This window comes from Lepidochelys olivacea (assembly GCF_965140295.1).
Source record: "Lepidochelys olivacea isolate rLepOli2 genome assembly, chromosome: 2".
Taxonomy (NCBI): Eukaryota; Metazoa; Chordata; order Testudines; family Cheloniidae; genus Lepidochelys; species Lepidochelys olivacea.
In genome coordinates, this window is record NC_140412.1 from 147,630,472 (window position 1) to 147,643,914 (window position 13,443).

The window sequence follows — 13,443 nt, forward strand, 5'->3', positions numbered from 1 at the left end:
TTTACTAGAAACCCTGATGAGGAATTCCTTGTCATGAGTCGGAGTTTTCACAGCCCCATTTCTTCCGAGGAGGGAATCTGAATGCACGAGAGAGGATGATATTACGAGGAATGAGCGATTACCCTGCTCGGTTACTGATTGCTCATCCTTTGGAGTGTCCATGAATCGATCACTGGCACTTCACTAGAAGTGAATCCGAAAGGCTTTTTGCACGATGACTGCTCACTTTCAGAAACGTTCAGGCAATGATTTCTTCTAACTCCCCAGCCAGGAAGGGAAACGTTTGGTGGAAGATGATTGCTGGAGACTTGATCACTAGGACTTGTCAATGATGAACTGGGTAATTTTAACGAACCGAACGCTTCCAAATCCCCACGAGAGCGTGCAGTTGGTTTTTGGTGGATGAGTCTATGCGAGAACTCGATCAGGAGACCTGAAGAGGCATGACTGTCACAGATGGAGTAATTTTCACGAAATGATCTGCACCGTAGGAGGCGAAATGAAGCCTAGGGGCTCTCAGGAAGAGGCCGGCTCATAGTTATGCCTCCGGTACACCTCAATCGTGACTTTCTCATTCAAAGTACTTTTCTCCAACTGACCTCTTCTAATCACCAGCAGAGACTCGAAAGCATTTTGACGACTCATTCCTGGAGTAAGTTGTCACTTGCACTTGTCAAAAATGCATGTCTCATTATGAGTAAGTCTCGAACCGCTCTCTATCACCTGGTCAGGCGAGAATCCGAATGGCAATGAGAGGAAGAGCGCATGAGACATCAGTCGCTAGCACTCATTAGCAGTGAATGTCTCATTGTGAGTAATTTACACAAACTGTCTCTACCAAATGACCAGGAGTGTAGCGACAAGGTCTTCGGAGGATGGCTCCGTGAGCTGCGAATTCCTACCACTGAGCAGTAATCACTCTCTGATTTTTCGTAATGCTCACGAACCAATCGCTACCAAATCGCCCGGAGAGACTCCTCTGGGCTTTTTCGTGGATGATTCCATGCCAATGTCTCAGAAGACTTGATGAGGACTGAGTTTCTCCTTCTTAGTCGTGTTCACGAACCGCGTGCTTCCAAATCACCAGCAGCAACTGTGAAGGGGCGATAGAGGATGATTACCTGAAGCATGAATGACTACCACTAATCGCTACGTGATTTCTCCTCTTTCAGAATTTTCATGAGCCCATCCTTAACAGATCGCCAGGAACGAATCTGAAAGGCTTTTGGAGGATGCTCGAACGTGGACTTACTTCCTAGCGGTCATCAGTCACAACTGTCTCCTCTTGAGTGAGTGGCAGTAACCGATAGCTAGCGAATGATCAGGGGCTATAATGCTAAATGGCTTTGTCCGAGGACACCTTGAGAGATGTCTTAGAAGAAATTCCTGAGGAGGAATTGCTTTCTCATTTTTTAGTCATTTTTACGATCTCACCACATGACGAAAGAAGCCTGCCACGGGCTGGCAGGAAGATTCCTGGAGAAAGTTGTCAGCCGCACACGAAACAATGATGAAGTTCTCCTTTTGAGAAGTGTTCACCAAACGATTTCTTCCGAGTCACCAGCAGAGAACGGAAAAGTTTGGTGGAAGCTGGAGATTTTACGCTAGCACTTGTCAATCCAGAGTTTCCCAGTCCGAGTCATTTCACGAACCGATCTCCGCCTCACGAGGAGGCGAGAATGCAATGGGCTTTCTGGTGGATGATTGCATGGGAAAGTATCACGAGACTGAGGAGGAATGAATTGCTCATGACTAGCAATTTTGCACGACCCGCTAGTTCTCCAAATCGCCAGGAGAGAATCGGAAAGGATTTTGGAGGCTGATTCCCTATGGCGTTAGTTACCAGCCGTGATCAGCAATAACCTGCTCGGGTTTGGAAATGTTCACGAACCGGGGTCTGCCAAATGACATGGGGATACACCTAAGGAACATGCCGCGTGTCGTCAAGAGAAATTTACTAGAAACCCTGATGAGGAATTCCTTGTCATGAGTCGGAGTTTTCACAGCCCCATTTCTTCCGAGGAGGGAATCTGAATGCACGAGAGAGGATGATATTACGAGGAATGAGCGATTACCCCGGTCGGTTACTGATTGCTCATCCTTTGGAGTGTCCATGAATCGATCACTGGCACTTCACTAGAAGTGAATCCGAAAGGCTTTTTGCACGATGACTGCTCACTTTCAGAAACGTTCAGGCAATGATTTCTTCTAACTCCCCAGCCAGGAAGGGAAACGTTTGGTGGAAGATGATTGCTGGAGACTTGATCACTAGGACTTGTCAATGATGAACTGGGTAATTTTAACGAACCGAACGCTTCCAAATCCCCACGAGAGCGTGCAGTTGGTTTTTGGTGGATGAGTCTATGCGAGAACTCGATCAGGAGACCTGAAGAGGCATGACTGTCACAGATGGAGTAATTTTCACGAAATGATCTGCACCGTAGGAGGCGAAATGAAGCCTAGGGGCTCTCAGGAAGAGGCCGGCTCATAGTTATGCCTCCGGTACACCTCAATCGTGACTTTCTCATTCAAAGTACTTTTCTCCAACTGACCTCTTCTAATCACCAGCAGAGACTCGAAAGCATTTTGACGACTCATTCCTGGAGTAAGTTGTCACTTGCACTTGTCAAAAATGCATGTCTCATTATGAGTAAGTCTCGAACCGCTCTCTATCACCTGGTCAGGCGAGAATCCGAATGGCAATGAGAGGAAGAGCGCATGAGACATCAGTCGCTAGCACTCATTAGCAGTGAATGTCTCATTGTGAGTAATTTACACAAACTGTCTCTACCAAATGACCAGGAGTGTAGCGACAAGGTCTTCGGAGGATGGCTCCGTGAGCTGCGAATTCCTACCACTGAGCAGTAATCACTCTCTGATTTTTCGTAATGCTCACGAACCAATCGCTACCAAATCGCCCGGAGAGACTCCTCTGGGCTTTTTCGTGGATGATTCCATGCCAATGTCTCAGAAGACTTGATGAGGACTGAGTTTCTCCTTCTTAGTCGTGTTCACGAACCGCGTGCTTCCAAATCACCAGCAGCAACTGTGAAGGGGCGATAGAGGATGATTACCTGAAGCATGAATGACTACCACTAATCGCTACGTGATTTCTCCTCTTTCAGAATTTTCATGAGCCCATCCTTAACAGATCGCCAGGAACGAATCTGAAAGGCTTTTGGAGGATGCTCGAACGTGGACTTACTTCCTAGCGGTCATCAGTCACAACTGTCTCCTCTTGAGTGAGTGGCAGTAACCGATAGCTAGCGAATGATCAGGGGCTATAATGCTAAATGGCTTTGTCCGAGGACACCTTGAGAGATGTCTTAGAAGAAATTCCTGAGGAGGAATTGCTTTCTCATTTTTTAGTCATTTTTACGATCTCACCACATGACGAAAGAAGCCTGCCACGGGCTGGCAGGAAGATTCCTGGAGAAAGTTGTCAGCCGCACACGAAACAATGATGAAGTTCTCCTTTTGAGAAGTGTTCACCAAACGATTTCTTCCGAGTCACCAGCAGAGAACGGAAAAGTTTGGTGGAAGCTGGAGATTTTACGCTAGCACTTGTCAATCCAGAGTTTCCCAGTCCGAGTCATTTCACGAACCGATCTCCGCCTCACGAGGAGGCGAGAATGCAATGGGCTTTCTGGTGGATGATTGCATGGGAAAGTATCACGAGACTGAGGAGGAATGAATTGCTCATGACTAGCAATTTTGCACGACCCGCTAGTTCTCCAAATCGCCAGGAGAGAATCGGAAAGGATTTTGGAGGCTGATTCCCTATGGCGTTAGTTACCAGCCGTGATCAGCAATAACCTGCTCGGGTTTGGAAATGTTCACGAACCGGGGTCTGCCAAATGACATGGGGATACACCTAAGGAACATGCCGCGTGTCGTCAAGAGAAATTTACTAGAAACCCTGATGAGGAATTCCTTGTCATGAGTCGGAGTTTTCACAGCCCCATTTCTTCCGAGGAGGGAATCTGAATGCACGAGAGAGGATGATATTACGAGGAATGAGCGATTACCCCGGTCGGTTACTGATTGCTCATCCTTTGGAGTGTCCATGAATCGATCACTGGCACTTCACTAGAAGTGAATCCGAAAGGCTTTTTGCACGATGACTGCTCACTTTCAGAAACGTTCAGGCAATGATTTCTTCTAACTCCCCAGCCAGGAAGGGAAACGTTTGGTGGAAGATGATTGCTGGAGACTTGATCACTAGGACTTGTCAATGATGAACTGGGTAATTTTAACGAACTGAACGCTTCCAAATCCCCACGAGAGCGTGCAGTTGGTTTTTGGTGGATGAGTCTATGCGAGAACTCGATCAGGAGACCTGAAGAGGCATGACTGTCACAGATGGAGTAATTTTCACGAAATGATCTGCACCGTAGGAGGCGAAATGAAGCCTAGGGGCTCTCAGGAAGAGGCCGGCTCATAGTTATGCCTCCGGTACAACTCAATCGTGACTTTCTCATTCAAAGTACTTTTCTCCAACTGACCTCTTCTAATCACCAGCAGAGACTCGAAAGCATTTTGACGACTCATTCCTGGAGTAAGTTGTCACTTGCACTTGTCAAAAATGAATGTCTCATTATGAGTAAGTCTCGAACCGCTCTCTATCACCTGGTCAGGCGAGAATCCGAATGGCAATGAGAGGAAGAGCGCATGAGACATCAGTCGCTAGCACTCATGTCTCATTGTGAGTAATTTACACAAACTGTCTCTACCAAATGACCAGGAGTGTAGCGACAAGGTCTTCGGAGGATGGCTCCGTGAGCTGCGAATTCCTACCACTGAGCAGTAATCACTCTCTGATTTTTCGTAATGCTCACGAACCAATCGCTACCAAATCGCCCGGAGAGACTCCTCTGGGCTTTTTCGTGGATGATTCCATGCCAATGTCTCAGAAGACTTGATGAGGACTGAGTTTCTCCTTCTTAGTCGTGTTCACGAACCGCGTGCTTCCAAATCACCAGCAGCAACTGTGAAGGGGCGATAGAGGATGATTACCTGAAGCATGAATGACTACCACTAATCGCTACGTGATTTCTCCTCTTTCAGAATTTTCATGAGCCCATCCTTAACAGATCGCCAGGAACGAATCTGAAAGGCTTTTGGAGGATGCTCGAACGTGGACTTACTTCCTAGCGGTCATCAGTCACAACTGTCTCCTCTTGAGTGAGTGGCAGTAACCGATAGCTAGCGAATGATCAGGGGCTATAATGCTAAATGGCTTTGTCCGAGGACACCTTGAGAGATGTCTTAGAAGAAATTCCTGAGGAGGAATTGCTTTCTCATTTTTTAGTCATTTTTACGATCTCACCACATGACCAAAGAAGCCTGCCACGGGCTGGCAGGAAGATTCCTGGAGAAAGTTGTCAGCCGCACACGAAACAATGATGAAGTTCTCCTTTTGAGAAGTGTTCACCAAACGATTTCTTCCGAGTCACCAGCAGAGAACGGAAAAGTTTGGTGGAAGCTGGAGATTTTACGCTAGCACTTGTCAATCCAGAGTTTCCCAGTCCGAGTCATTTCACGAACCGATCTCCGCCTCACGAGGAGGCGAGAATGCAATGGGCTTTCTGGTGGATGATTGCATGGGAAAGTATCACGAGACTGAGGAGGAATGAATTGCTCATGACTAGCAATTTTGCACGACCCGCTAGTTCTCCAAATCGCCAGGAGAGAATCGGAAAGGATTTTGGAGGCTGATTCCCTATGGCGTTAGTTACCAGCCGTGATCAGCAATAACCTGCTCGGGTTTGGAAATGTTCACGAACCGGGGTCTGCCAAATGACATGGGGATACACCTAAGGAACATGCCGCGTGTCGTCAAGAGAAATTTACTAGAAACCCTGATGAGGAATTCCTTGTCATGAGTCGGAGTTTTCACAGCCCCATTTCTTCCGAGGAGGGAATCTGAATGCACGAGAGAGGATGATATTACGAGGAATGAGCGATTACCCCGGTCGGTTACTGATTGCTCATCCTTTGGAGTGTCCATGAATCGATCACTGGCACTTCACTAGAAGTGAATCCGAAAGGCTTTTTGCACGATGACTGCTCACTTTCAGAAACGTTCAGGCAATGATTTCTTCTAACTCCCCAGCCAGGAAGGGAAACGTTTGGTGGAAGATGATTGCTGGAGACTTGATCACTAGGACTTGTCAATGATGAACTGGGTAATTTTAACGAACCGAACGCTTCCAAATCCCCACGAGAGCGTGCAGTTGGTTTTTGGTGGATGAGTCTATGCGAGAACTCGATCAGGAGACCTGAAGAGGCATGACTGTCACAGATGGAGTAATTTTCACGAAATGATCTGCACCGTAGGAGGCGAAATGAAGCCTAGGGGCTCTCAGGAAGAGGCCGGCTCATAGTTATGCCTCCGGTACACCTCAATCGTGACTTTCTCATTCAAAGTACTTTTCTCCAACTGACCTCTTCTAATCACCAGCAGAGACTCGAAAGCATTTTGACGACTCATTCCTGGAGTAAGTTGTCACTTGCACTTGTCAAAAATGCATGTCTCATTATGAGTAAGTCTCGAACCGCTCTCTATCACCTGGTCAGGCGAGAATCCGAATGGCAATGAGAGGAAGAGCGCATGAGACATCAGTCGCTAGCACTCATTAGCAGTGAATGTCTCATTGTGAGTAATTTACACAAACTGTCTCTACCAAATGACCAGGAGTGTAGCGACAAGGTCTTCGGAGGATGGCTCCGTGAGCTGCGAATTCCTACCACTGAGCAGTAATCACTCTCTGATTTTTCGTAATGCTCACGAACCAATCGCTACCAAATCGCCCGGAGAGACTCCTCTGGGCTTTTTCGTGGATGATTCCATGCCAATGTCTCAGAAGACTTGATGAGGACTGAGTTTCTCCTTCTTAGTCGTGTTCACGAACCGCGTGCTTCCAAATCACCAGCAGCAACTGTGAAGGGGCGATAGAGGATGATTACCTGAAGCATGAATGACTACCACTAATCGCTACGTGATTTCTCCTCTTTCAGAATTTTCATGAGCCCATCCTTAACAGATCGCCAGGAACGAATCTGAAAGGCTTTTGGAGGATGCTCGAACGTGGACTTACTTCCTAGCGGTCATCAGTCACAACTGTCTCCTCTTGAGTGAGTGGCAGTAACCGATAGCTAGCGAATGATCAGGGGCTATAATGCTAAATGGCTTTGTCCGAGGACACCTTGAGAGATGTCTTAGAAGAAATTCCTGAGGAGGAATTGCTTTCTCATTTTTTAGTCATTTTTACGATCTCACCACATGACCAAAGAAGCCTGCCACGGGCTGGCAGGAAGATTCCTGGAGAAAGTTGTCAGCCGCACACGAAACAATGATGAAGTTCTCCTTTTGAGAAGTGTTCACCAAACGATTTCTTCCGAGTCACCAGCAGAGAACGGAAAAGTTTGGTGGAAGCTGGAGATTTTACGCTAGCACTTGTCAATCCAGAGTTTCCCAGTCCGAGTCATTTCACGAACCGATCTCCGCCTCACGAGGAGGCGAGAATGCAATGGGCTTTCTGGTGGATGATTGCATGGGAAAGTATCACGAGACTGAGGAGGAATGAATTGCTCATGACTAGCAATTTTGCACGACCCGCTAGTTCTCCAAATCGCCAGGAGAGAATCGGAAAGGATTTTGGAGGCTGATTCCCTATGGCGTTAGTTACCAGCCGTGATCAGCAATAACCTGCTCGGGTTTGGAAATGTTCACGAACCGGGGTCTGCCAAATGACATAGGGATACACCTAAGGAACATGCCGCGTGTCGTCAAGAGAAATTTACTAGAAACCCTGATGAGGAATTCCTTGTCATGAGTCGGAGTTTTCACAGCCCCATTTCTTCCGAGGAGGGAATCTGAATGCACGAGAGAGGATGATATTACGAGGAATGAGCGATTACCCCGGTCGGTTACTGATTGCTCATCCTTTGGAGTGTCCATGAATCGATCACTGGCACTTCACTAGAAGTGAATCCGAAAGGCTTTTTGCACGATGACTGCTCACTTTCAGAAACGTTCAGGCAATGATTTCTTCTAACTCCCCAGCCAGGAAGGGAAACGTTTGGTGGAAGATGATTGCTGGAGACTTGATCACTAGGACTTGTCAATGATGAACTGGGTAATTTTAACGAACTGAACGCTTCCAAATCCCCACGAGAGCGTGCAGTTGGTTTTTGGTGGATGAGTCTATGCGAGAACTCGATCAGGAGACCTGAAGAGGCATGACTGTCACAGATGGAGTAATTTTCACGAAATGATCTGCACCGTAGGAGGCGAAATGAAGCCTAGGGGCTCTCAGGAAGAGGCCGGCTCATAGTTATGCCTCCGGTACAACTCAATCGTGACTTTCTCATTCAAAGTACTTTTCTCCAACTGACCTCTTCTAATCACCAGCAGAGACTCGAAAGCATTTTGACGACTCATTCCTGGAGTAAGTTGTCACTTGCACTTGTCAAAAATGAATGTCTCATTATGAGTAAGTCTCGAACCGCTCTCTATCACCTGGTCAGGCGAGAATCCGAATGGCAATGAGAGGAAGAGCGCATGAGACATCAGTCGCTAGCACTCATGTCTCATTGTGAGTAATTTACACAAACTGTCTCTACCAAATGACCAGGAGTGTAGCGACAAGGTCTTCGGAGGATGGCTCCGTGAGCTGCGAATTCCTACCACTGAGCAGTAATCACTCTCTGATTTTTCGTAATGCTCACGAACCAATCGCTACCAAATCGCCCGGAGAGACTCCTCTGGGCTTTTTCGTGGATGATTCCATGCCAATGTCTCAGAAGACTTGATGAGGACTGAGTTTCTCCTTCTTAGTCGTGTTCACGAACCGCGTGCTTCCAAATCACCAGCAGCAACTGTGAAGGGGCGATAGAGGATGATTACCTGAAGCATGAATGACTACCACTAATCGCTACGTGATTTCTCCTCTTTCAGAATTTTCATGAGCCCATCCTTAACAGATCGCCAGGAACGAATCTGAAAGGCTTTTGGAGGATGCTCGAACGTGGACTTACTTCCTAGCGGTCATCAGTCACAACTGTCTCCTCTTGAGTGAGTGGCAGTAACCGATAGCTAGCGAATGATCAGGGGCTATAATGCTAAATGGCTTTGTCCGAGGACACCTTGAGAGATGTCTTAGAAGAAATTCCTGAGGAGGAATTGCTTTCTCATTTTTTAGTCATTTTTACGATCTCACCACATGACCAAAGAAGCCTGCCACGGGCTGGCAGGAAGATTCCTGGAGAAAGTTGTCAGCCGCACACGAAACAATGATGAAGTTCTCCTTTTGAGAAGTGTTCACCAAACGATTTCTTCCGAGTCACCAGCAGAGAACGGAAAAGTTTGGTGGAAGCTGGAGATTTTACGCTAGCACTTGTCAATCCAGAGTTTCCCAGTCCGAGTCATTTCACGAACCGATCTCCGCCTCACGAGGAGGCGAGAATGCAATGGGCTTTCTGGTGGATGATTGCATGGGAAAGTATCACGAGACTGAGGAGGAATGAATTGCTCATGACTAGCAATTTTGCACGACCCGCTAGTTCTCCAAATCGCCAGGAGAGAATCGGAAAGGATTTTGGAGGCTGATTCCCTATGGCGTTAGTTACCAGCCGTGATCAGCAATAACCTGCTCGGGTTTGGAAATGTTCACGAACCGGGGTCTGCCAAATGACATGGGGATACACCTAAGGAACATGCCGCGTGTCGTCAAGAGAAATTTACTAGAAACCCTGATGAGGAATTCCTTGTCATGAGTCGGAGTTTTCACAGCCCCATTTCTTCCGAGGAGGGAATCTGAATGCACGAGAGAGGATGATATTACGAGGAATGAGCGATTACCCCGGTCGGTTACTGATTGCTCATCCTTTGGAGTGTCCATGAATCGATCACTGGCACTTCACTAGAAGTGAATCCGAAAGGCTTTTTGCACGATGACTGCTCACTTTCAGAAACGTTCAGGCAATGATTTCTTCTAACTCCCCAGCCAGGAAGGGAAACGTTTGGTGGAAGATGATTGCTGGAGACTTGATCACTAGGACTTGTCAATGATGAACTGGGTAATTTTAACGAACCGAACGCTTCCAAATCCCCACGAGAGCGTGCAGTTGGTTTTTGGTGGATGAGTCTATGCGAGAACTCGATCAGGAGACCTGAAGAGGCATGACTGTCACAGATGGAGTAATTTTCACGAAATGATCTGCACCGTAGGAGGCGAAATGAAGCCTAGGGGCTCTCAGGAAGAGGCCGGCTCATAGTTATGCCTCCGGTACACCTCAATCGTGACTTTCTCATTCAAAGTACTTTTCTCCAACTGACCTCTTCTAATCACCAGCAGAGACTCGAAAGCATTTTGACGACTCATTCCTGGAGTAAGTTGTCACTTGCACTTGTCAAAAATGCATGTCTCATTATGAGTAAGTCTCGAACCGCTCTCTATCACCTGGTCAGGCGAGAATCCGAATGGCAATGAGAGGAAGAGCGCATGAGACATCAGTCGCTAGCACTCATTAGCAGTGAATGTCTCATTGTGAGTAATTTACACAAACTGTCTCTACCAAATGACCAGGAGTGTAGCGACAAGGTCTTCGGAGGATGGCTCCGTGAGCTGCGAATTCCTACCACTGAGCAGTAATCACTCTCTGATTTTTCGTAATGCTCACGAACCAATCGCTACCAAATCGCCCGGAGAGACTCCTCTGGGCTTTTTCGTGGATGATTCCATGCCAATGTCTCAGAAGACTTGATGAGGACTGAGTTTCTCCTTCTTAGTCGTGTTCACGAACCGCGTGCTTCCAAATCACCAGCAGCAACTGTGAAGGGGCGATAGAGGATGATTACCTGAAGCATGAATGACTACCACTAATCGCTACGTGATTTCTCCTCTTTCAGAATTTTCATGAGCCCATCCTTAACAGATCGCCAGGAACGAATCTGAAAGGCTTTTGGAGGATGCTCGAACGTGGACTTACTTCCTAGCGGTCATCAGTCACAACTGTCTCCTCTTGAGTGAGTGGCAGTAACCGATAGCTAGCGAATGATCAGGGGCTATAATGCTAAATGGCTTTGTCCGAGGACACCTTGAGAGATGTCTTAGAAGAAATTCCTGAGGAGGAATTGCTTTCTCATTTTTTAGTCATTTTTACGATCTCACCACATGACCAAAGAAGCCTGCCACGGGCTGGCAGGAAGATTCCTGGAGAAAGTTGTCAGCCGCACACGAAACAATGATGAAGTTCTCCTTTTGAGAAGTGTTCACCAAACGATTTCTTCCGAGTCACCAGCAGAGAACGGAAAAGTTTGGTGGAAGCTGGAGATTTTACGCTAGCACTTGTCAATCCAGAGTTTCCCAGTCCGAGTCATTTCACGAACCGATCTCCGCCTCACGAGGAGGCGAGAATGCAATGGGCTTTCTGGTGGATGATTGCATGGGAAAGTATCACGAGACTGAGGAGGAATGAATTGCTCATGACTAGCAATTTTGCACGACCCGCTAGTTCTCCAAATCGCCAGGAGAGAATCGGAAAGGATTTTGGAGGCTGATTCCCTATGGCGTTAGTTACCAGCCGTGATCAGCAATAACCTGCTCGGGTTTGGAAATGTTCACGAACCGGGGTCTGCCAAATGACATGGGGATACACCTAAGGAACATGCCGCGTGTCGTCAAGAGAAATTTACTAGAAACCCTGATGAGGAATTCCTTGTCATGAGTCGGAGTTTTCACAGCCCCATTTCTTCCGAGGAGGGAATCTGAATGCACGAGAGAGGATGATATTACGAGGAATGAGCGATTACCCCGGTCGGTTACTGATTGCTCATCCTTTGGAGTGTCCATGAATCGATCACTGGCACTTCACTAGAAGTGAATCCGAAAGGCTTTTTGCACGATGACTGCTCACTTTCAGAAACGTTCAGGCAATGATTTCTTCTAACTCCCCAGCCAGGAAGGGAAACGTTTGGTGGAAGATGATTGCTGGAGACTTGATCACTAGGACTTGTCAATGATGAACTGGGTAATTTTAACGAACTGAACGCTTCCAAATCCCCACGAGAGCGTGCAGTTGGTTTTTGGTGGATGAGTCTATGCGAGAACTCGATCAGGAGACCTGAAGAGGCATGACTGTCACAGATGGAGTAATTTTCACGAAATGATCTGCACCGTAGGAGGCGAAATGAAGCCTAGGGGCTCTCAGGAAGAGGCCGGCTCATAGTTATGCCTCCGGTACAACTCAATCGTGACTTTCTCATTCAAAGTACTTTTCTCCAACTGACCTCTTCTAATCACCAGCAGAGACTCGAAAGCATTTTGACGACTCATTCCTGGAGTAAGTTGTCACTTGCACTTGTCAAAAATGAATGTCTCATTATGAGTAAGTCTCGAACCGCTCTCTATCACCTGGTCAGGCGAGAATCCGAATGGCAATGAGAGGAAGAGCGCATGAGACATCAGTCGCTAGCACTCATGTCTCATTGTGAGTAATTTACACAAACTGTCTCTACCAAATGACCAGGAGTGTAGCGACAAGGTCTTCGGAGGATGGCTCCGTGAGCTGCGAATTCCTACCACTGAGCAGTAATCACTCTCTGATTTTTCGTAATGCTCACGAACCAATCGCTACCAAATCGCCCGGAGAGACTCCTCTGGGCTTTTTCGTGGATGATTCCATGCCAATGTCTCAGAAGACTTGATGAGGACTGAGTTTCTCCTTCTTAGTCGTGTTCACGAACCGCGTGCTTCCAAATCACCAGCAGCAACTGTGAAGGGGCGATAGAGGATGATTACCTGAAGCATGAATGACTACCACTAATCGCTACGTGATTTCTCCTCTTTCAGAATTTTCATGAGCCCATCCTTAACAGATCGCCAGGAACGAATCTGAAAGGCTTTTGGAGGATGCTCGAACGTGGACTTACTTCCTAGCGGTCATCAGTCACAACTGTCTCCTCTTGAGTGAGTGGCAGTAACCGATAGCTAGCGAATGATCAGGGGCTATAATGCTAAATGGCTTTGTCCGAGGACACCTTGAGAGATGTCTTAGAAGAAATTCCTGAGGAGGAATTGCTTTCTCATTTTTTAGTCATTTTTACGATCTCACCACATGACCAAAGAAGCCTGCCACGGGCTGGCAGGAAGATTCCTGGAGAAAGTTGTCAGCCGCACACGAAACAATGATGAAGTTCTCCTTTTGAGAAGTGTTCACCAAACGATTTCTTCCGAGTCACCAGCAGAGAACGGAAAAGTTTGGTGGAAGCTGGAGATTTTACGCTAGCACTTGTCAATCCAGAGTTTCCCAGTCCGAGTCATTTCACGAACCGATCTCCGCCTCACGAGGAGGCGAGAATGCAATGGGCTTTCTGGTGGATGATTGCATGGGAAAGTATCACGAGACTGAGGAGGAATGAATTGCTCATGACTAGCA